The 20433-nt window shown below is 48.5% G+C and overlaps 1 protein-coding gene across 16 annotated transcripts in view; it reads right to left on the bottom strand.

Moving 5' to 3' along the window:
* Rimbp2 (RIMS binding protein 2) overlaps nt 1-17933 on the bottom strand; it is a 247665-nt gene extending 229732 nt beyond the window's left edge. For 8 of the 16 annotated variants that reach the window (XM_045156310.1, XM_045156309.1, XM_045156316.1 and 5 more), the window contains exon 1: nt 17566-17933. The gene's annotated coding sequence lies outside the window, so the exon portion shown is untranslated. The remainder of the gene's footprint in view (nt 1-17565) is intronic. The other 8 variants (XM_045156318.1, XM_045156324.1, XM_045156319.1 and 5 more) reach the window with 2 other exon arrangements.
* Nucleotides 17934-20433: the final 2500 nt, after the last annotated feature.

The raw sequence follows: 20433 nt of genomic DNA, 5'->3' as shown, positions 1-20433 counted from the left end.
CAGACCAATGAGAGACCATGTCTCAAAAAGGTGGATGTTACCGAGGAACAACACCAAAGTTTGTCCTCTGGCCTTCACATGAATGGATGCACACAAGGGGGAAAAAGGAGAAGGTGGGTGGGAGTGAAGAAAAATGGAAAACAAAGAAAGAAAAGATACCATTGACAAGAGGGATGGAAAGGTTTGGGGGATGGGGAACGGGAGGGTGGGGGGAACTATACACAAATCCAAAATGAATTGTTTCCACAGAAACTTTCCTCTGGATAGCAGACAAAGAGATATAACCTCAATAGAAGCATGGAGGGATAATGTGGTAAGAAGGGCCTTGGAGAGGGTGGAATAATGGAATAAAGCCTAACCCCTAAAACATCTAGCTCTGGCTTGCAACTCCTAGTACCAGATATTGGTTACAATTCATGTTGAGATGTTGATCAGAGAGGCCTATGAGGTCTCCAAAACAAGAGATGCTTCTGTCAAAGCACCTGATTGCCCAACTGAGATAAAAGGTAAGACCTTATTGCTGAAGATACCACATGCTACTAATGCAGAACATCAAGAGATACAGCTGAATCTGAAAAGAAGCCAGTCGCTAGATTTTTAGCCCATATTGTGCTGAAAAGCACTACATAAGCTACTGGGGAGAAATGGCCAACAACCTCGTGAACAAGCAGGAGACACCACTATCTGAAAACAACCAACCTGACAAGATGCACACACCTATGCAATAGTGGCACACAGCCTAAGTGTGTAACCAGTGGCTCTTTGATTAGCTATGAAATCTGCTCAATGGAAAGGAACCCATATGGGAATTAGGAACCAAGTCAGGATCCTATGGAGACCATGATATGACAAGCTCTCACTAGCCTTTGTCCAAAAGTGAGGCTACATCCATCAAAATCTCTCTAAATTAACAATGCTTATCCCCTTTAACCTATCCTGATCTCACTCTCCATTGGTATGGTGGTTTGATGATGTCCTCTATAAACTTAGGTGTTTTGAATGCTAGGTTCCCAGCTGATAGAGATTTTGGAATTAACACCTCCTGGAGGCAGTGTATTGTTGGGGGCAGGCAGCCAGTTTCCCCATGCCAGTGTTTGGCACACTCTCCTGTTCCTATCATCCACCTTATGTTGGCCAGGAAGTGATGTCCATCCTTTTCTCATGCCATCATTTTCCCCTGCCATCGTGGAGCTTCCCCTCAAGCCTATAAGCCAAAATAAACCTCTTTTTCCCAGACACTTCTCTTGATTGGATGATTTCTACCAGCAATGTGAACCTGAATGCAACAATTGGAGAATCTGTTTCTGTTTTTCAAAAAGCAGTGAGAACTTAGGACAACTGTAATCTACCCACAAGACAAGAACAGGTAGCTGACTCCCTGGCAGGAGATAAGCCATCCCTCACACAGCAGCCAGCACCCAAGTGAAAACACAGAACTGGCGAGATGAATAAGTATATGGTCCCACGGGCCAGGGTGATGGAAACAGGCTCTGAACATGCTCAAAATGCACCAAAGCAGAAATCCAGAAGCTGCTGAGAGCTCAACACTAAAGTAGACTTAAGCACACCCAACAAGGCTCAAGGGATTTTGCAGAAGGGTGGAAAGAATGTAAGAGCAGGGTGGGAGAAAATATCCAGAGACATAGCCCTCCCCACAATGACAGAATGCTGCTCCCACAGCTCATAACCTACAACTACATTGTCAATACAAGAAATCCCACTGAGGAGGGTCCTCAGTGGAATGCGGGCAGGGAGACGGGGAATTATGGTGCCAACATATGATGTGTCCAAACCAAGCTTCTACTTAATAAAAAAATAAAAGATACTATCCACCTTTTTTAAAAATTTGTTTGTTTTTTTATTTATTTGAGAGCAACAGAGAAAGAAGGAGAGAGAGCATGAGAATGGGCATGCCAGGACCTCTAGCCACTGCAAGCGAACTCCAGACATGTGCACCCCATTGTGCATCTGGCTAATGTGGGCCCTAGGGAATTGAGCCTCGACCCTGGGTCCTCAGGCTTCACGGGCAAGTGCTTAACTGCTACACCATCTCTCCAGCTCCCATCTACCATTTTTGTGACAAAGCTTAACATTTAAAAAATTCCTTTCCCCTGGAGTATATGGATGTCTAAAGATTTCTCTACCCAGCCACATATGGAGTCAAAAGAGGGCTTTTCCTAAGAAAATATAATAATTGCTTATTTTGAATTCATGAATTCAAACATTTATTGAACACCTGGCTTGTTTCAGGCATGTGCTTCAGGGAATAAATCTCCACAGCAGGAAAAATACAGCCTTTAGTTGCCTGACACACATCCTCTAACAAACTCAGATGGCATTCCAGTAGCATATGATGTTAGGCAATTATTTCCAGAAGAGCAGAGGCATGAGCTGCCCAAAGACCTGAATGGCCTAAGCCAACAGGAAGATTGACAGTTGGAAACAGTTAACACAAAATGAAAGGAAGAACACAGCATTAAAGCACTTGGCTGTCCTATGAAGTGTTGCAAGTGGCTTGGGTTTGACACCTTTCCACACATAGTCCTGGCTCCTGGTGTGGCAAGAGCCACCATTCCTGCCAGGACAGGGATGGGATGATAGCATTAACTGAGCTCTGTGCATCAGGGCAGGTCCAATAAGCACAGCTTTGGCACTGTGTGCCCATATGGCCCTCTGCCCACCCTTCCCCAAAGGCAAAATGAGAAACTAGAGAAGCCCATCCTGGTGCAGGCATGCCCCAGGACCCAGGTCAGACACAAGGATGAATAATTTACAGGTAGAAACTAGCTGGAAAATAAAGTCCTCTATCTGCATGGCTGGGGTTTTATTCACTCAACCTGCAGGTGGTTACAGCTGACGCTGCAGCAGCAGGACTAGAAAGGGCTCCTGAAGGAACTGCTACTGAGTGATCACAGGTGTCCAGCGTCCAGGGAAACCAGAGCCTGATATCACCTCCATGCAAAAGGTGAACCCACTCACTGGCAGAAAGGATGCCCATGGTATCTGCATAGCTGATGGATGCTAGGTTCCCAGAAAGGGCAACCTTGGGGACACAACACATGAGAAGCTGGGCCTGGCTAGCTTCCTTCCCTGGAAGGTTCCATATGTTCTTGGAATGATATGAGTTAGCTCACTAGAGCCATGGGAGCTTCCAACATCAATGTTGGAGATGCAGAGCTGAGCAGGGGACTTCAGCAAGAGACCTGGATGAAAACCTCAGCCCAGACTGAGTGTAGCAGTGTGGGCTCAGCCTGGGTCTGTAGAGGAGCCCCATCTTTGTCTCCCCAAGCAGCCCTTCCCTATGGGTTTATCCCAAACCTGGTAAATACCTGGAGCTGAAAAGCCAGTGATGGAGGGTAACTTGGTGGGTCCTCTGTTCTCTTTTTATTTAAGACATGTTATATTCATAAAAGCACGCTGTACTGGTTAACAGAATGAACTCTACTGGGACCCCAACACCTCCCTCCAGCCAAGCATCATCTCCTTCCTTATAGTCTCGCCACCCAAGCCCCTGCCCCAGTGACCCAAATGTGAGACCTCAGGGAAAAGTTCTCCATATTGCAGGTCATAGCCCTGGAGTGTGTGATGTCAGCTGAAGAAGCCTGAACTCAGCTGATTTAATAAGCTGGAAGGGGCGGAAGTGACAATATACACACCCAGCTAATACATGTCACCATAACCACCTACAGACAGGGAGCCAGGTCAGGCTGCTGTGTGACCAAATGCCTGAGATACCCCCCAGACTCACGGCAGTAGTTTGAATGCCCCCCATCATCTCATGTGTTGAATACTTGGTTTCTAGCTGGTGGCACTTTGAAAGATGGGGCCTTGCTGAAGGAGTTGTGTTGCTGGGAGTGGGCTTTGGGGTGTCACAGCCCAGCTCCAAGCCCAGTAGACTAGACGACTGCCACCCTGATGATGTAATGCCCTGCATGTACTCTGTGGTTCTGCCTTGCCATGATGAAGCTTCCCCTCAAAACCATACACAGAAAGAAACCTTTTCTCCCATACACAGCTTCTGATCTGGTGTTTAATCCCAGCAACAAGAAGGTAAATACAACACTCACCCTGAGACAGAGGATTAAAAAGAGAAAATGCCTGCAGAGCTAACACATGTTTCCAAAGACATCTCAAGCAAGGCTAAAAGAAACACCCTCTGCTTGCTTAGTCCAGAATATTTGTGACCTTGAATTTAACCATATGCGCACCCCCCTCTCATCCTGACAGGAAACAATGTACCTCATAACACAACTTTTCAATTTCATTTACAAAAGAAAGCTCTATAGGATAAGAAAAAGAGGGGCTGAGACCAGCTGAACCAGCAGGAGGGCCTGAGTTTAATCTCCAGACCCATGTTAAAATCTGGATGTGGCCACATATCTTTAACCCCAGCGCTGAGAGGAATGGAGACAGGAGAATCCCTGTGGCTCACAGATCAGCATTAGGGGAGGGCACCCAACTTCTCCTCTGGCCTCTGCATGCACATGGGACACATGTATCACACAAACACGTGCATACACCATATATGTGCACACCACGTATACTGCATTCAGACCAAGAAAAGAAAAATAAACAAGCTACAACTTATTTTTGTATTTAATTTAAAAACTTTGCTTAATTTTTTTTTTTTTTTTGCCTTGTTTTGTGAGGTAGGGTCTTGCTCTAGCACTGGCTGACCTGGAATTCACAATGTAGTCTTAGGCTGGCCTCCAACTCACAGCAATCCTCTTACCTCTGCCTCCTGAGTGCTGGGATAAAGGTGTGGGCCACCATGCCTGGCTACTTTGCTTAATTTTTAAGCCTTGTTGTAAATCACATTCCTTGAGCAATGCAACCATGAAAGCCAAAGAATCAAATATAATGTGTGGTAAGTTCCCTTGTCTTAAGGCTCACTCTTTTTCTCCTTCATCCATGCTGAACTCTAAACTGTGTACTGTCTTAGCAAGCTTGTAGACTTTGCTTTAACTTTAACACGAACTGAAATTCTTTTCTGTGGTGCCATCAAGGGTCCAAGGATTTGCATTTACCTAAGTAGAAGGCTCTATGAGAGAGGGGCTCCTCAGGCTGTAAGCAGTAATGTTGGGCATATTGTGCCACATACACTGACAACCACAACTTCTACTGTAGATGGGAACACTTGGAAATGGCACTGTCACCACCAAATAGCTACCTTTCTCCATGTCTCTGCTTGCTGGAGATATATTCTTCAACATGGAAGGTAGACATGTAGACATGAAGACCCCACTCTGTTCTTGGAGGAACTTGCTGGCCAAAGGCCTTCCCCATAATGCAACTGTGGTGGCAGCACCAGAATCCACTATAAGAATTCCCCACAGTCTCAGCCCACGACACAGCCACTGCAAGAAGAGGAAATTGGCTGTGGCCTGTGTGTTCCACAGGGAGAGAGAGAGCACTGGAGCACTGAGAGAAAATTTTAGGAAAACTGCAAAATTGCCAACTCCACAACTAGCAAGGAAATCACTGCATATGTGATCAAGGAGTTGAGAGAAAAGGGGCCCCAGAATGGTGTGTGTGTGTGTTCACATATGTGAGCATTCATGAGTAGGCACATGCACGTGAAGGGGATACATTTTATTCCTTTCCTCCCACCTGCCAACTTCTGCCATAGAAGACAGCTGTGGCATCAGTATCTTAGAATCTTGGTCCATTCTGCCAGCCCAGCTACATGCCCTGTGACTTTCAACTAGTGACTTGACTTCCTGATGCCCTCTCTTCTCATTCTTTTTGTTTTTTAATTTTTTTGTTTACTTTTATTTATTTATTTGAGAGCGACAGACAGAGAGAGAAAGAGACAGAGAGAGAGAGAGAGAGACAGAGGGAGGAGAGTGGGCACACCAGGGCTTCTAGCCACTGCAAACGAACTCCAGACACATGCACCCTCTTGTGCATCTGGCTAATGTGGGTCCTCGGGAATAGAGCCTTGAACCAGGGTCCTTAGGCTTCTCAGGCAAGCATTTAACCACTAAGCCATCTCTCCAGCCCATCTCTTCTTATTCTTGAAGCTGGAATGAGTGGAAGCCGAATGGAAACCCACAGGCAGCATAGGCCAGACCTAATGGTGCAGCCTAGGGCATTACCTCCCCCTCATTAGGTCAGACAGTGAGACCGACTGTCCCTGATTTGGTCATCCTTATAAATCATGCTGTTCTTTCCATTCCCTGAATGTCAAAAGAAGCAGATGTCCCTACCAATGCCTCTGGGTCACTGGGTCACCTTCATGACCCCTGGCAGTACCATCTGCCTGGAAAGCAGAAGCAATCGTGGCTGCCAGTGGTCCTGCCTAGAACCCTGAGGGTGGTGATAAATAGATTAAAAGGGAGAGACTAGCTGGGTGTGGTGGCACATGCCTTTAATCCCAGCACTCAGGAAGCAGAGGTCAGAGGATCGCCATGAGTTCGAGGCCACCCTGAGACTACACAGTGAATTCCAGGTCAGCCTGGGCTCTAGGAAGACCCTACCTCAAAAAAAAAAAAAAAAGAAGAAGAGACTAGTTCTTCACAGGGGTCCCAGTTCCTCCAGCTTCCTGCACCCCCATTCAACTCTAGCCTGCTCTTCCCAGTCACTCCTGGAATCACTTTATCCTTAATTCCCTTGTAAGAAAATCACCACCTGATGCCAGTGTTTGAAAATCACCTTGTTCAGAGTTCAAGCTGGAGAACTATTTTTAAACGACTGTTGGTTTTTACAAGCATGCAGGGACACTCCATTCTGGACAAGAAAGCTCTATCCATCCCCCACCCTAGGTCTTCCATGGGCCAGAAGATGGCCTTGCAGGTGGCTGCTGTCCCTGCTCAGCCCTGGCCGCCTTGTCAGAGCCTTTAATCAGATCCATGGAAGTCTGCTGCTCTCACAAAACTGCCTCTACCAGCCCTAGTTAGTGTTCAACATATACCATTGCAGCCTCCTCTGGAGTGTTCTGCACTTTGAGCTAGAATCTACAACTTGTATGGAGTACTTGGAGTTTATTTTGAAATAAATTTTGCAGGAAGGAGAAGAGAGTAAAACAGGTTTATAGTTATAGAGCTTAGGGGACACAGGGAGAAGAGAAATATCTGTAAGCAAGGAGGAGCCCATAGTGCACAGCCTCAGCAGTGCAGAGGCCTGGGGTTCCATCGGGGCAGAAGTGAGGAACAGGACCCCCTACAGGCTAGTAAAATGAACCCCACCAGCTCATGCTTCCTTAAGGCCATGTGCACATTCCCCCCGCTAAACATCTCCCTTTCTATGCTCCAGTGCCTGAATGGAACACCCATCACTGATGGAGAGCACTGCAAACTTCTGGCACCCCAAGAAGATGGGGCATACCCTCCCTGGTAACTACCATCCCCTTCCAACAGGCACTTTCCCAAAAGCAGATCCCAACTTCTTTTTTTAAAATTTTTTTGTTTATTTTTATTTACTTATTTGAGAGTGACAGAGAGAGAAGGAGGCAGAGAGAGAGAGAGAGAATGGGCATGCTAGGGCCTCCAGCCACTGCAAATGAACTCCAGATGCATGTGCCACCTTGTGCATCTGGCTTATGTGGGTCCTGGGGAATCGAGCCTTGAACCAAAAGTATGGGAATGGAGTTCAGTGAGTAGAGGGCCTGCCTCACACACACCAGCAATCCCAGCACTTGAGATGTGGAGGCCTGAGAATTAATTAATACAAGGTTATCTTCAGTGCATAATGAGTTCAAGGCCAGTCTGGGATACATGAGATCCTGTATCAAAAACCAAACAAAAAAATAAAACGGGGGCTGGAGAGATGGCTTAGCGGTTAAGCGCTTGCCTGTGAAGCCTAAGGGCCCCGGTTAGAGGCTCGGTTCCCCAGGTCCCACGTTAGCCAGATGCACAAGGGGGCGCACGCATCTGGAGTTTGTTTGCAGAGGCTGGAAGCCCTGGCATTCTCTCTCTCTCCCTCTATCTGTCTTTCTCTCTGTGTCTGTCGCTCTCAAATAAATAAATAAATTTTAAAAAAAATTTTAAAAAAATAAAATTAAATAAATAAATAAAATGGTTGGTGGCTGGAGAAATTGCTTAGCGGTCAAAGCACTTACCTGTGAAGCCTAAGAACCCAGGTTTGATTCTCCAGGTCCCACATAAGCCAGATGCACAAGGTGGCACATGTGTCTGAAGTTTGCAGTGACTAGAGGCCCTGGTGCACCCATTCTCTCCCTCTCTCTCTCTCTCCCTCTCTCTCTCTCTCTCTCTCTCTCCCCTCTCTCCCTCCTTCCCTCCCTCTCTCTGTATCTCAAATAAAAATTAAAAAACTAGTTAATTTAAAAGCGGGGGCTGAGAAGATGGTTCAGTGGGGAAAGTGCTTGCCACACCAGCATGAGGATGTAAATTTGGATTCCCAGGACTCATGTGAAATCCAGGCATGGTGTCTCTTGCCTGTAATCCCACAACTGGGAAGGCAGAGACAGGAAAATCTCTAGGACTTGCTGGCCAACTAGTTCATCCAAATCAGTGAGCTTTGGGTTCACTTAGACCCTGTCTCAGTAACTAAAGTGGAAAGTAATTGAGGAAGATAATCTGGCTCTACGGGCACATGCATGCTTACACATATACATACACATCCATATACCCACACATTCATGCATACCACTCACATACCATGCAAAAAATATAAATTAAATGAGTGAAAATATACCTTTAATGGGAGTTTTAAAATCCAGAAGTAAGCCTATATCAGAGGCCACCCTGAAGAGTTAGTTCCCTTACCTCCCTCCCATTCCCCAGTGTAGAAAGGGAAACCTGGGTGGGAAGCCCAATGCCCAGGGTTCTAATCCCTGTTTTGCTGCTGGCCAGCTAGGGCTTTCAGTGACTTACCTCTGTGCCTCAGTTTCTCTGTCTACACAATGGGTGTCATAGTAAGAGCCTCTACTGCAGAAACAAGTTAGAAGAAGCCAGGTGACTTACAACAGCAGGGACTTGAACCTCACAGCTGGGAGACTAGAAGCCTGAACTCAAGATGTAGCACAGCCTCATTCCCCAGGCATCAAGGGAGGGTCCTGGCCGTCGAAACCACCAAGCAATGTCATGGTGGGGTGTGACAAAGGAGGACAAAGATGGCCCCTCTAGCCAGCCTGCCCACCACCACAGGACCGCACGAACATGAATCACAAGGTCACATGTTCTAAAGTCTCTCCCTCTTGCCCCAGCTGGCTTTGCAGACACCTCAGACAGCTCAGCTCAGAAACTGAAGAGTCTACAAAAAGTCTGGGTGTGTCATACAAGAGACAAAAGTCTAGACAGACTTCAAAGCCAGCGCTGGTGCTTTTGCTGAAGGCGGTGGAGCCATAAGCACTGCCCCATCGAGACTGCTCACTGACCTGCCCTGGACTAGGAAGTGCCTCTGGCTCTTTAGGAATAACCCTGGTCAGATGAAACCCAGCAGAAAGAGCCTAGCCACATTGCTGCTAAGGAGGACAGGTATAAGATAGCTTTTTTTTTTTTTTTTTTTAACAGGCAGTCAGCCAGGGACAAAAGTCCAAGGAGTTGCCACTTTGCCTGCCCTGGCAGGACAAGAACCTATGCCTGAGCCAGTCTCATTCAAGATGGCTACAAGCAACACCCCCAGCAGCAGCTTCCTGCTTCTTCACATTTAGCGCACCTGTGGGATAGCCCCTCCTGAATCTGATAAAGAGGTTCATCCTAATTGGATGCTTAATCCATAAATAGGCCTGGCGTGTTTGCAAATCCCCTCTTGGCCTGCTCTTCGCTCTCCTGGTCTTTGCCTCCTTGCCCGTGTTGGTAAGCTCTCCCCCTAGCGGCCATGCTGGGAAGATGGAGGTTTCTTTTCTGCCTGCCTCTTCTTCTGGGTGCTCTCCTGCCTAACCACATGTATAAATCACTCTCTTGGCTTCTTCCTCTTGATCTCCATAAGCATAAGTCTCTTTCAGCCCCCTCTCCCCTTCCCCACCTGGCTAAAAAGGGGGAGGATTTTTTTTTTTAAGAGAGAGAGAATGGGCCCACCGGAGCCTTCAGCCACTGCAAACAAACTCCAGATGCATGCACCACCTTGTGCATCTAGCTTACGTGGGTCCTGGGGGAATCGAATCTGGGTCCTTTGGCTTTGCAGGCAAGCACTAAGCCATCCATCCAGCCTGGAATCTCGTTTTGTTTGTGTGCCTTCCTGCCTTGTTTGTGGGTATAGCCTTACTTTGCTACATGTGTGATCTCTCGAAGTTCTGAGTCCTTTACTTTCTGACCCCTATGTGAGGGGATCTTTTAACTTGGGCTCTCATGCTTGCCTTGAGAGAGAGTGTCCGCTCTTTTTTTCTATGCAAGGGAGACATTCTCCATCTCCTCTCCCCCTTCCCACCCTGGCTTTGGCTTGGGCTTTCATCTAGCCTTCCCTCTGGATCCTAACTCTCCCTAAAATAAACGTCGTAATTCATAGTTTACCCCTCACAAAGTCCATGTTTTCAGTTCTTTGCTAACTTGGATAAGAACTCAAAAGTTGAGGTCCTTGGGCCTGGGAGGGATCTCCTGCATCTTTATGGAATTCAATTTCTCCCTGGATCAAAACTGCTGTATCATGGCCAGGCCACTTCTGCATATCATGTCATGGGGCACCTGCCTGCTTAAACATTCCAATCATTGTGAGCTGGGACAGGGAGGCCTGGGCTGCCTCCACCATCAGAAAGGAAAGTTCACCACAAACTGAACTTTAGAGGCACCCAATTCCTGGACATAGAAAAAAGGGGGAAATCTCCATTAATGCATCTGTATGACACCTTTGGGACTACTGATGTTTCATAAATAATTCCACTGCTGTCTTGATGGCTTACCTGCTTGGAGTCCCTTAACAGCAGTCCATCCTGACAGCATTATACCAGCTAACTCCTTCAATTTCCCTATCAGAAATGCTGGTGTCCCCCTTGAAAGCAATGTCTGTTGTCTAAGACCACACTCAAGTTCAACTGGGCACTGAAGCCAGAGTTCACTTCAATGCACATCACTCTTCCTCTGGGCAGGATGGACCTGTGGGATATCACAGCAGCTGCTGAAGGCTCTCCATACACATTACTGTTCCAAATGACCTTCTCTTGGTGCTCTGAGCCTGAATAGAGAGCTGTGTGACCACAGGCACCTCTCTTAGCCTCTCTGAACTACCTGTTCCTCAACTATAAAATGGGGCATGGAGGCATGGTGTTTTTATCTTCCTCAGAGTATTCTAAAGGAATGAACTCATTTCAGAAAGGTGTTTGGTATATAGCAAACACTAAATAAATAGTGGCTTTATGGCCTGCCGTGAGGATTAAAGGAGATAACTGGCTTGAAGCAACTGGGCCAGAGTCTGGCTCCTGGAGGGTGTGACAAGTTTACTGGGCTCCAAGTTGCCTAGCAAGGATACAATGGAGTCCACAGGATAATCTCATTGGTTTCACCCTTTCCTCCTGTGCCCAGCGACCCCATGCTCAGCTTTTGTTCAGCTTGGGCCTTGATAGCACAGCCATCCTGGTGCAGCTCCTGTGCACATTCCTCTCCTACCCTCATAAGAGAAAGACCTACACAGACTGTAAAATCTAAAAGCCTTTAAGGAATTTACCCTCAGGTACCAAGCTCAACTTCCCTGCCCTGGAGCAGAGCCCTGCCTAAAAGCTTCTCATGGAGCTGTGTGTAGTTGGTGGTCTTAGGGTGCTGAAACCTGCTAATAAGCCACAATGAGGCAGCAAGTCCAGAGCCACTGCAGCCACCTGGGCACAGACTAGCATGCTGGCCTCAGCCAGGCTTCCCTGCGTGGATGCAGTGGGGCACAAGGCCCTGAAGAAGTCTCTGCACATTCATGTCCTTCTCTCAGCACCCACCTTGAGACAGGCAGCCAGGGGGTCCATGGGGGTGAAAACAAGAGAAGAATTGGAAAAGGAAGCAGGAAGAAGTGGACAGCTGCTGTCATGCAGGGCAGGCACGGAGGGCCTGTCAGAGAAGTAACCTCTGAGCAGAACCCTAAACAACTTGCTGAGTGAGTAGCTGGGAAAGAGGTTTTTGGACAAAGAAGTGAGGGAGGAAGAGCTAACAGGACCATGTTACCTGAGGCCTCCTGGCCTCAAGGGACCTCACAGTGGCTGTAAGAGACACTAAATATGATAGAGCTCCCATGGCCTCACAGGCCACACCTGCTTCCACAGGCACCCAGCTGCCAAGCACAGAGGGGCCTAAGGACTGGAAGCAGACGCAGGAGGCACCAGGCCAGAAGGAGACTATAGGTGAAGGCCACAGGAGTAGTCAAATTCCGATGCAAAGGGAAAGAGGGAACAACAGTGAACTCTAAGAGCTGCAGGGCATTTGGGAAGAAGAAATGTCTAACAGAAGAAATGCTCAGATCAGGGAGGAACAGGGATGGGTGAGGGAAGGGAGAGAGAGGCTATATACAGTGTACATGCTTCTGTTTTCAGCAACATTTCTGACTAGGCTGGGGTTGTGACTCAGCATTAGAGTACCTGCCTGGAAAACCCCTCAGTGAGAGGTTGGGGGCATGTGGACATTTCTCAGCTGTAGAATCCCAGCCTAAGAAGCTACAGTGAGGGGTTGGGGGTGTGGCTTGGCAGTAGAACATCTGCTTAGAATCTTCCAGTGAGGGGTTGGGGATGTGCCTCAGCAGTAGAGCACCTGCCTAGACTCCTCCAGTGAGGGGCTGGGGGTGTGCCTTAGCAGTAGAACACCTCCACAGTGAGGGCCTGGGTTCTAACCCTAGTACCCTAAAAGAAAAAGAGAAGAAAAACTAGCACTGTCGTTTATAACTAAACAAAATGTCATAAATCCATACTCTGTAATGTAAATATTCATTCCATCATAAAAGTGATGAAATTCTAGCTCATCCCACAGCATGGAAGAACCTTGGAAATCAGCCAAGTGAAAGAGGCCAAACACAAAAAATCACGTGTCATAGGATTCCGTGTTCCCAGCCCCTCAGTCACACACCAAGGAAGTGGTTGGCAAGTGAATTATGCCTGGGTAAAGCTGCGGAAAAATATTGATGCTGGCTGAAGAGATGGCTCAGCAGTAAAGTGCTATTCCCACACAAACATGGGCACCTAAGTTCAAATCTCCAGAACCCACATAAACAGCTGGGCATGGCCACTCACATCTGTAACCCTAGTCCTGTGGGAAGTAGATATCAGAGAACTCTCAAGGCTGACAAACAACAAAATCCAGAATCAGTCTCTTACTCACTAAGAGACACATCAAAAGGGGAAAAGAGCCAGGCATGGTAGCACATGCCTTTAATCCCAGCACTCAGGAGGCAGAGGTGGGAGGATTGCCGAGAGTTCAAGGCCACCCTGAGTGTACATAGTGAATTCCAGGTCAGCCTGGACTAGAGTAAGACCCTACCTCGGAAAAAAATAAAAAACAGTGATGGAGGGCACACCTGATGTTTTCTTCCAACTGCCTCAGGCATGCCCATGGGGCACTGTGAGTTGTAGAGTACTGCATAGGCACATACATGTGCATACACCACAAACACTACCTCACATACACACCACACACACACACACCCCATTCATATCCATTCACATACTATGCACATCCATGTGTGTGTGTGTGCGCACACACATGCGTGCTCGTGCCAAACTCAGTATGGTTGGCACACCTGTAATGAGCACTCGGCATTTAGAGGCAGGAGCATCACAACTTCAAAGCCAACCTGGGCTACATGAGATTCTGTCTCAAAAACAAATATGGGCACCTGCCGTAGGAGCTCGGGCAGTTTTCAAAAGCTTGCATGGACTGTAGTATGTACTGGGTCCAAGGCTGGTCCTACTGTGTGGTGCTGAGATGGCCAGGGATACGATACAACTGGCTTCATAGTCAGACGACCCCAGGCTCAGAACGTGGGTCATCCCCTGCATCACTATGACTTGGGACAAGCCACTGCATCACCGCCTATAAAGTAGGCTCAGCCAGTACCTATGCCTGTGAGTCACATGTACAGAGTGACACCGCACCCAACAGAAGTGCTTGAGGACCCAGAGGACAGCCACTATGTCTGCCTAGACTATCCTCTAAGCACCCAATAATGAATCTAATCCTTAACACTTGGGACAGAGGGGCCCTGCTACCTAAGGAAGAGTCCTCCTCCATGTTCTCTCTGTCCCCTGAAATCCACCTCAGTCCTTTTCTTGCTGCAGCCAATCTATGACCATAGCACCCACTATGCCCACGCCAGGGGAACAAGGCCCCAGGAGGGTTTGTCACAGACATTACAAAGGGCCACAGTGCTGTATGTTGTCAAGAATTTGAGACCAAGAAGCTCTTGTATAGCCAGGGTAGCCAGCCCAGAAAGCAGGGGGATACTGTTAGACATGTTCCCTCCGGCCTCGCAGTTTACTCTTATATTCATCCCAGAGCAGTGTTCACACAGGGCATGAGGACATGGTCTCAGGGTTTTCCCTATAGAACCCACTTGTGCCAAGGCTCTGGAGACCCCTAGGTGCCTTTCTTGGGGAAGGGAACCTAAAATATGGTTAAGTAATGCTATGAAATATTCATAAGTGGTAAGAGTCTCCAATAAAAAAATGTGAGTCCAAAGGCACAAGAGTAAAACAAGAATCAGTAAGGTTGGAACACACAGGTTCACATTCACCAAAACCTGTAGACAGGGTACACTGAATATGAGACCCATGCAAGGAGTTGCCTGGGGTAGAATGAGGAGTGGGGTGAAAGGGCAGAGATAAAAAGGTGAGGCAGGGGAAGACAGAACAAGAAAGGAAGAGAGGAAGGAATAGCCAAGGGTGTTGGCCCCATCCTTGCAACCTAAATAGTGTCTGGTTAGCAGTAATGACAGATGGAGACACCATGGCATAGAGGAAGTTTCAAGGCAGTTCCCTCTGGACCCTCTACCCTGCCTGAAACCCACAGGTCTGGTCCCCCACAAAGGACCACACTCCCTTTCAGTGATGCTTGGGAGACCTGTGACACCACTTAAAGCTAAGAGAAAGCCGGGCGTGGTGGCGCACGCCTTTAATCCCAGCACTTGGGAGGCAGAGGTAGGAGGATCAGAGGATCACCATGAGTTCAAGGCCACCCTGAGACTACATAGTGAATTCCAGGCCTGAGCCAGAGTGAGACCCTACCTCGAAAACCAAAAAAAAAAAAAAAAAAAGCTAAGAGAGTGCAGAAACCACTCCCAAAAGCTGCTAGCATGCCAAGGATCACGCTCTGATCCAGGGGCTCTCACATGGGGTCCCTAGACCAGCAGCAGCCCCAGACAGACCAGACAGAATGCAATGTGCTAATTCTCAGTCAGGTAATGTTCCCTCACAATGCAAGCAAGCCCCTGTTCCAATCAGCATTCAGCCCCATTCCCAAACTACAGATGGAACTGGTAAGAGTGATGTGGGATGAAGGCAGCTTGGGAAGGAATGACTGCCCCAGGCCTTGCTTCTTCCTTACACACACACACACACACACACACACACACACTGACCTCTCTCAACTACCAAAGAGGCATGGAGCAAAATATCCATGCCCAAGAATCAGAGTTGGAAGACCATCTCCATGGTTCCCCTGCTTTTTAGATGGCCCTGATCTCATCACCCCCACATGGGCAGCTTTGTTAAATATCCCTGGCCCATAGTTGTGTCCCTAACAAGGCAACTGATACAGAGCTAAAGGTATCTTCACAGACATGCCTATGAGCTAGCATGGCCACCACCCACTAGGGAGGTACCTGCACTCCTACATCTCTTCATCTTCCCTCATACTGGAAATGCCACCTCTCCTGACCCAGATTTCCATTTCTCTGAAGGACAGGGGTGAATGTCAGCAACCCCCTCCTTCCAGGGCTAATCTGGAAGGGCTGTGCTATGCATATGACCCTAGGCCTGGGCCCATGGGCCACCACAATGTGCTTGTCACACCCTCAGAAAGCCATCCTGCCAAACACAAGTCCTCATGTTTCAGGAGCCCACACAATATCCCAAGATCTGAAACCAGCAGCTGTCAAGGAAGAAGCCCATTCTGAGGGACTCCAGGATGGTGGGAGGAATGAGAAGAGGGATGTTAGTTGTCAGAGGTCCCACAGTCAGCAACCTTGTATGCTGATCCTGTTTGAGATGCCCCCGGCCCTCTGCTTTCAGCTTAGGCTTGGTCAAAGAGAAGGAAGTCACTCTGTGACCTACCACAGAGCCACAGAGGCCTGGGCACAGCCTCCTCCATGGCTCGCCCATTTCCAGAGCCACCTCCCTCTTTCTATACCATGGTTCCATCTGTGACATATGTCCTTCCTTTGACACATATTGTCTCCCACCCACAGTCTCCTTCAAGGTCCTCCAGGAGGGTCCACAGTGAGGCAAGACCTTCATTCCTCTTCTCTTACCCCCTTCTCTGTCACCAACATCCTGAGGACCTGTGACTCGTAGAGACCCTCAGAAGGGCTAGGGGAACCCAAGTTTGGTCCTCACAGTGCACCGTGGACTTTGCCTGCCTCTGTCCAGTGACCAGGGGCATTGGGGAAATGCTTTTTATTTCTGTCCTTCCCTTCTTTCCTCCTTCTTTTCTTCCTTTGTGGTTACTTCCCTCCTTCATTTTTTTCTCCATCCTTTCTTTCATCCCTTGTTTCCTCCTTCCCTTTCCTACTCCCTTCTCCCTTTCTTTTTGGTTCTTTATTCTTTTCTTCCTTCCCTTCCTATCATGTCCCTCCCTGGGCTCATCATTCCAGCCCTCAGCTCTCAGTAAACCAGGGACAGCCAGTTGAACTCTCTAGGGACAGAGCCAATCTGCTCTTCCAGGGGCCCCAGCTGCTCATTGCCTCTAAGGAGGCTCAGCCCACACCAGCCTGGGCAGGTCCATCCCATAAAGGTTGTGTTTCCAGGTGAAAACCAAGTTCCAAAAGGGAGTTGGCTTCCTGGCAAAGGGTCTGTATCTCTCTCACACACACACACATGCACACACACATGTGCACACACACACACAGGAACACACATTCTGGGAACAGCTATTCTGACAAACAAATCATTCCAGTCACTCCTGGGACAAGAATTGATAAATTCATAGCAGACATTTCAGTCAAGTGAGCTGTAGACCACAAGGCAAACTCCTATTCCTCTAACCCTGTCCACTCCCCCTGCACCAGCCCCAGGAAGCTAGTCCCAAGCCCAAGATGCTCTATCTGAAAACCACCATGACAGTGCTTCTGACTGACCCCCGGAAAGACCATGCTGACAGCGTGATGTCAAACTTTGCTGTAGAGGGGCTGCTCTGAAAAGCTGGAGGCCTACGCGGACAGAGCCACAGCGCCACCGTCGCCATCGCAGCAAGGCAGCACCCTCACTGAGCATGAAACCGGCCAGCTTTTCCTTGCCTTCTGACATGGATCCGTCATAGCCTCACTGAGACAGGAACAGGGCTGGCATCCTGCACCAAGCATCGCCCATGGCAGCCCTGCTGCTGCCCACCCAGCCAAAAAGGGCATCTTCTCAGCACTGGAAAATAAACTTCACCAGAGCACAGAGTTCCCAGCTCTGCCCCGGCCACCGGCAGTGCTGCAGCTTTAGGTGGAAAGGTGAGGGGAATGGAAAGCTATTTTTAGGAGAAGAAAAAAATCTCAGCCTACCTTAGATGCTCTCAGTTCCCAGCCTCCAGAGGCTCCCAGTGGAGAGGGAAGAGCTGACTGCAGTGTGGTGTGTCAGATTACAAACTGGAGGCAGAGGGAGGAGGAGAAAGGAGAGAAAAAGGGAGGGAGCAAGCAAGGGAGGGAGGGAGGGAGAGAGGCCGGATCCAATCAACATTGAAGGGCATGGGTGTGTGGGCACTGCTTAGAGTCAGCTAGAAATGATTCATTAGATTTTTGCAGACAGGTTGAAGAGAGAGAGAGAGAGAGAGTGTGTGTGTGTGTGAGAGAGAGAGAGGGAGAGAGAGAGAGAGAGAGAGAGACCAGACGGACCATACAGCAGCAGCCAGAGCTTTGAAACATCAAACGTCAATGTTTTAACACACATGCATGCGCACATGCATACACACACACACACACACACACATGCGCACGCGCGTGCTCACACACACATCCCAAGATGGCTCTATCTCCTGCCTGCCAGAGTCGGTGTCTTTCACACAGAGCTGTGGTCAAAACCAGGACAGAAATGGAGGCGGAGCTGAGGCCCTCTCAGCAGAGCTCAGTGCTAGAGAGCTCCCCTGGTGGCTCAAGGCTAGGTCTTTTCCCTGCAGGTGGCCAGGGGCCCTACAGCCAGACAGAAGCGAATATTGCCATGACCCCAAAGATGCTAAAGAACTCAAGGATGCCAGAATGAGGTGGCTATGTAGAGCCCCAACAGCCTGGATCCTTTCTTCCTCCACAGAGTTGCCCAACACCCCCTGAACCTTTCCTCCCCCCAGCTCAGCAGTAGCCAGATGTACAGGCTACCTAGCAACCAAGGGGCAAAAGAGAATAACAGCAGGAAATGCGTGTTGCAAACACACACAGACACATTTGCACACACAAATTCACACATGCACAGACACACACAGAGGCACACACACTTTTCCCTGGGGTTAGAATCCCAGCATTTATTCAGTAAAGACAGTAAATAGCTCTGCTCCCTGAAGGAAAGCCTAGGATAAGCTGCACCCTGGGCCCTGTGGGGCCCAGTAGCCTATGTAGGCAGACTCAGGAGAATAACAGAACCACAAGGAATAGATGACATATGGACCTACAGGCCTTTGCTACCAAATGAAAGTGCTTCTGGGAAAGTGTTTCTCCAATTAATAGACCCACTCTGACTGTTTAAAACCAATAACCCCACTGAGGAGAGCCCTCAGTGGAATGGGGGCAAGGGAGAGGAGATATAAAAGTATGCCTGGCTATGACTACTTGGAAACTTACAGCTGTGGGTGAGTTTTTCCCTCTGCTGGGCCCAGGCTCCCCACATGGCAGGAGTTCCTTGAACTTTCTTTTCTCTCCACAGTTTTTCTAATCCCTCCATGGGATCTCAAGCCACATGGGTGCATTTCCTTGACTCTATACTTCCCTCAGTAAATATAATAACTTAATAATTATCCTTCTCAGTCTTTTTATTCAATTATGTGACTAAAATTAGAAATGAACCAGGGTTTGGGGTTCAAGGGCTTTCCTGGACCCAAGCACCCCGTTACATGTGACAGCTCTGGTGGGAGTATCTTGAGAAAGAAAATTATGATTATTATATCATGGGAGAAGATGGGAAGCATGTTTTCCAGCTATGAGCATGACTTGGGGTATAGCTACGGCTTCTCTCCACTTGTGGTTGGGGAACTGGCTGGCTTTCTCTTCTTGCTGGAGGCTAAGATCACTATCTCTGACTAAGCTGAGGGGACTGAATGGTGCTTGGTGGTGGTCAGGCAGGAAGACAGGCTTCCCTTCCAAGTCTCTGCCACAGCCCTCACTTGCCAGACATCTCTGGCCACCTGGCCCTCCTCCACCTTGCTGGGATTATGAGCTCTGTGAGCTGAGCTATCAAGCTATCTCCTGGGGCCCAACTGGGATGGTGCCAGGTGGGGGGTCTCCTCTGTAAAGGTGACAACTTCACCTTGGAGGGAGATGCACTTAATTGAGCTTCTCCAGCCCTCAATCACACTTAACAAGGCTGACCTCCTCTGGAGCTTGGGAGCTCATTCTACTGAGCTAAGGGGGAAGGGCCTTGTGGCCACATGGAGCCTCGGGGAAACAAAGGCAGCTGGCTAGAATGGCTTCTAAGTTGGGGGGGGGTGGTTTTGATTTTTACTTTTTTCCATTACAAGACACAGGGTTGCCTGTGGGGTATGAGAGGATAGCTCTGACTCCTGCTGTGGGTTCTGCCCCTCCAGCACACCTGGACTCTGCCTAGTTCAATTGGAGACCTGAGGCTTTGCCTCCATAGTGTAGTGAGCTGCCAGCCAGAGACCAGGGATCTCTGGCTGCCTAAATGTGGGGGGGGGGGGATGGAAACTACCCAGCCAAGCCCCAGGCCTAGGCACTTGGCTGGAAAGGTTTCTTTAACAGGCCTAGGTTCTGGCTACATACCTCCTCCCCTCCATGGAGCTGAGGCCTGGCAACTGTGTCCACTGGGTAGGTGAGGTAACCACACTGTCCCTTAGGAAATATAAAGACAGAATTAGAAAAGACATGCCTGATGGTGTTTCCTAACTGCCATGATTTTCTGCCAGAGTGCTCTATGACACATATATCTTTGCATAACTAAATTATTTATTCATTCAGGTTTTATAAAAAGTAAAATGAGGGCTGGAGAGATGGCTTAGTGATTAAGGCTTTTGCCTGTGAAGCCTAAGGACTCATGTTTGAATCTCTCGGTCTTACATAAGCCACACACACAGTGACACAAGCACACAATGTTACACATGCTCACAAAGGGGTACATGTGTCTGCAGTTCATTTACCTACCACAGCTGAAGGCTCTGGAGTACCCATTCTCTTCCTCTCTCTCTGTCTCTCTGTCTCTGTCTCTGTCTC

This window comes from Jaculus jaculus, chromosome 8 (genome assembly GCF_020740685.1).
Source record: "Jaculus jaculus isolate mJacJac1 chromosome 8, mJacJac1.mat.Y.cur, whole genome shotgun sequence".
Lineage (NCBI taxonomy): Eukaryota > Metazoa > Chordata > Mammalia > Rodentia > Dipodidae > Jaculus > Jaculus jaculus.
The sequence above is the reverse complement of the archived record's forward strand: the minus strand, read 5'-3'. Positions and strand labels throughout refer to the sequence as shown.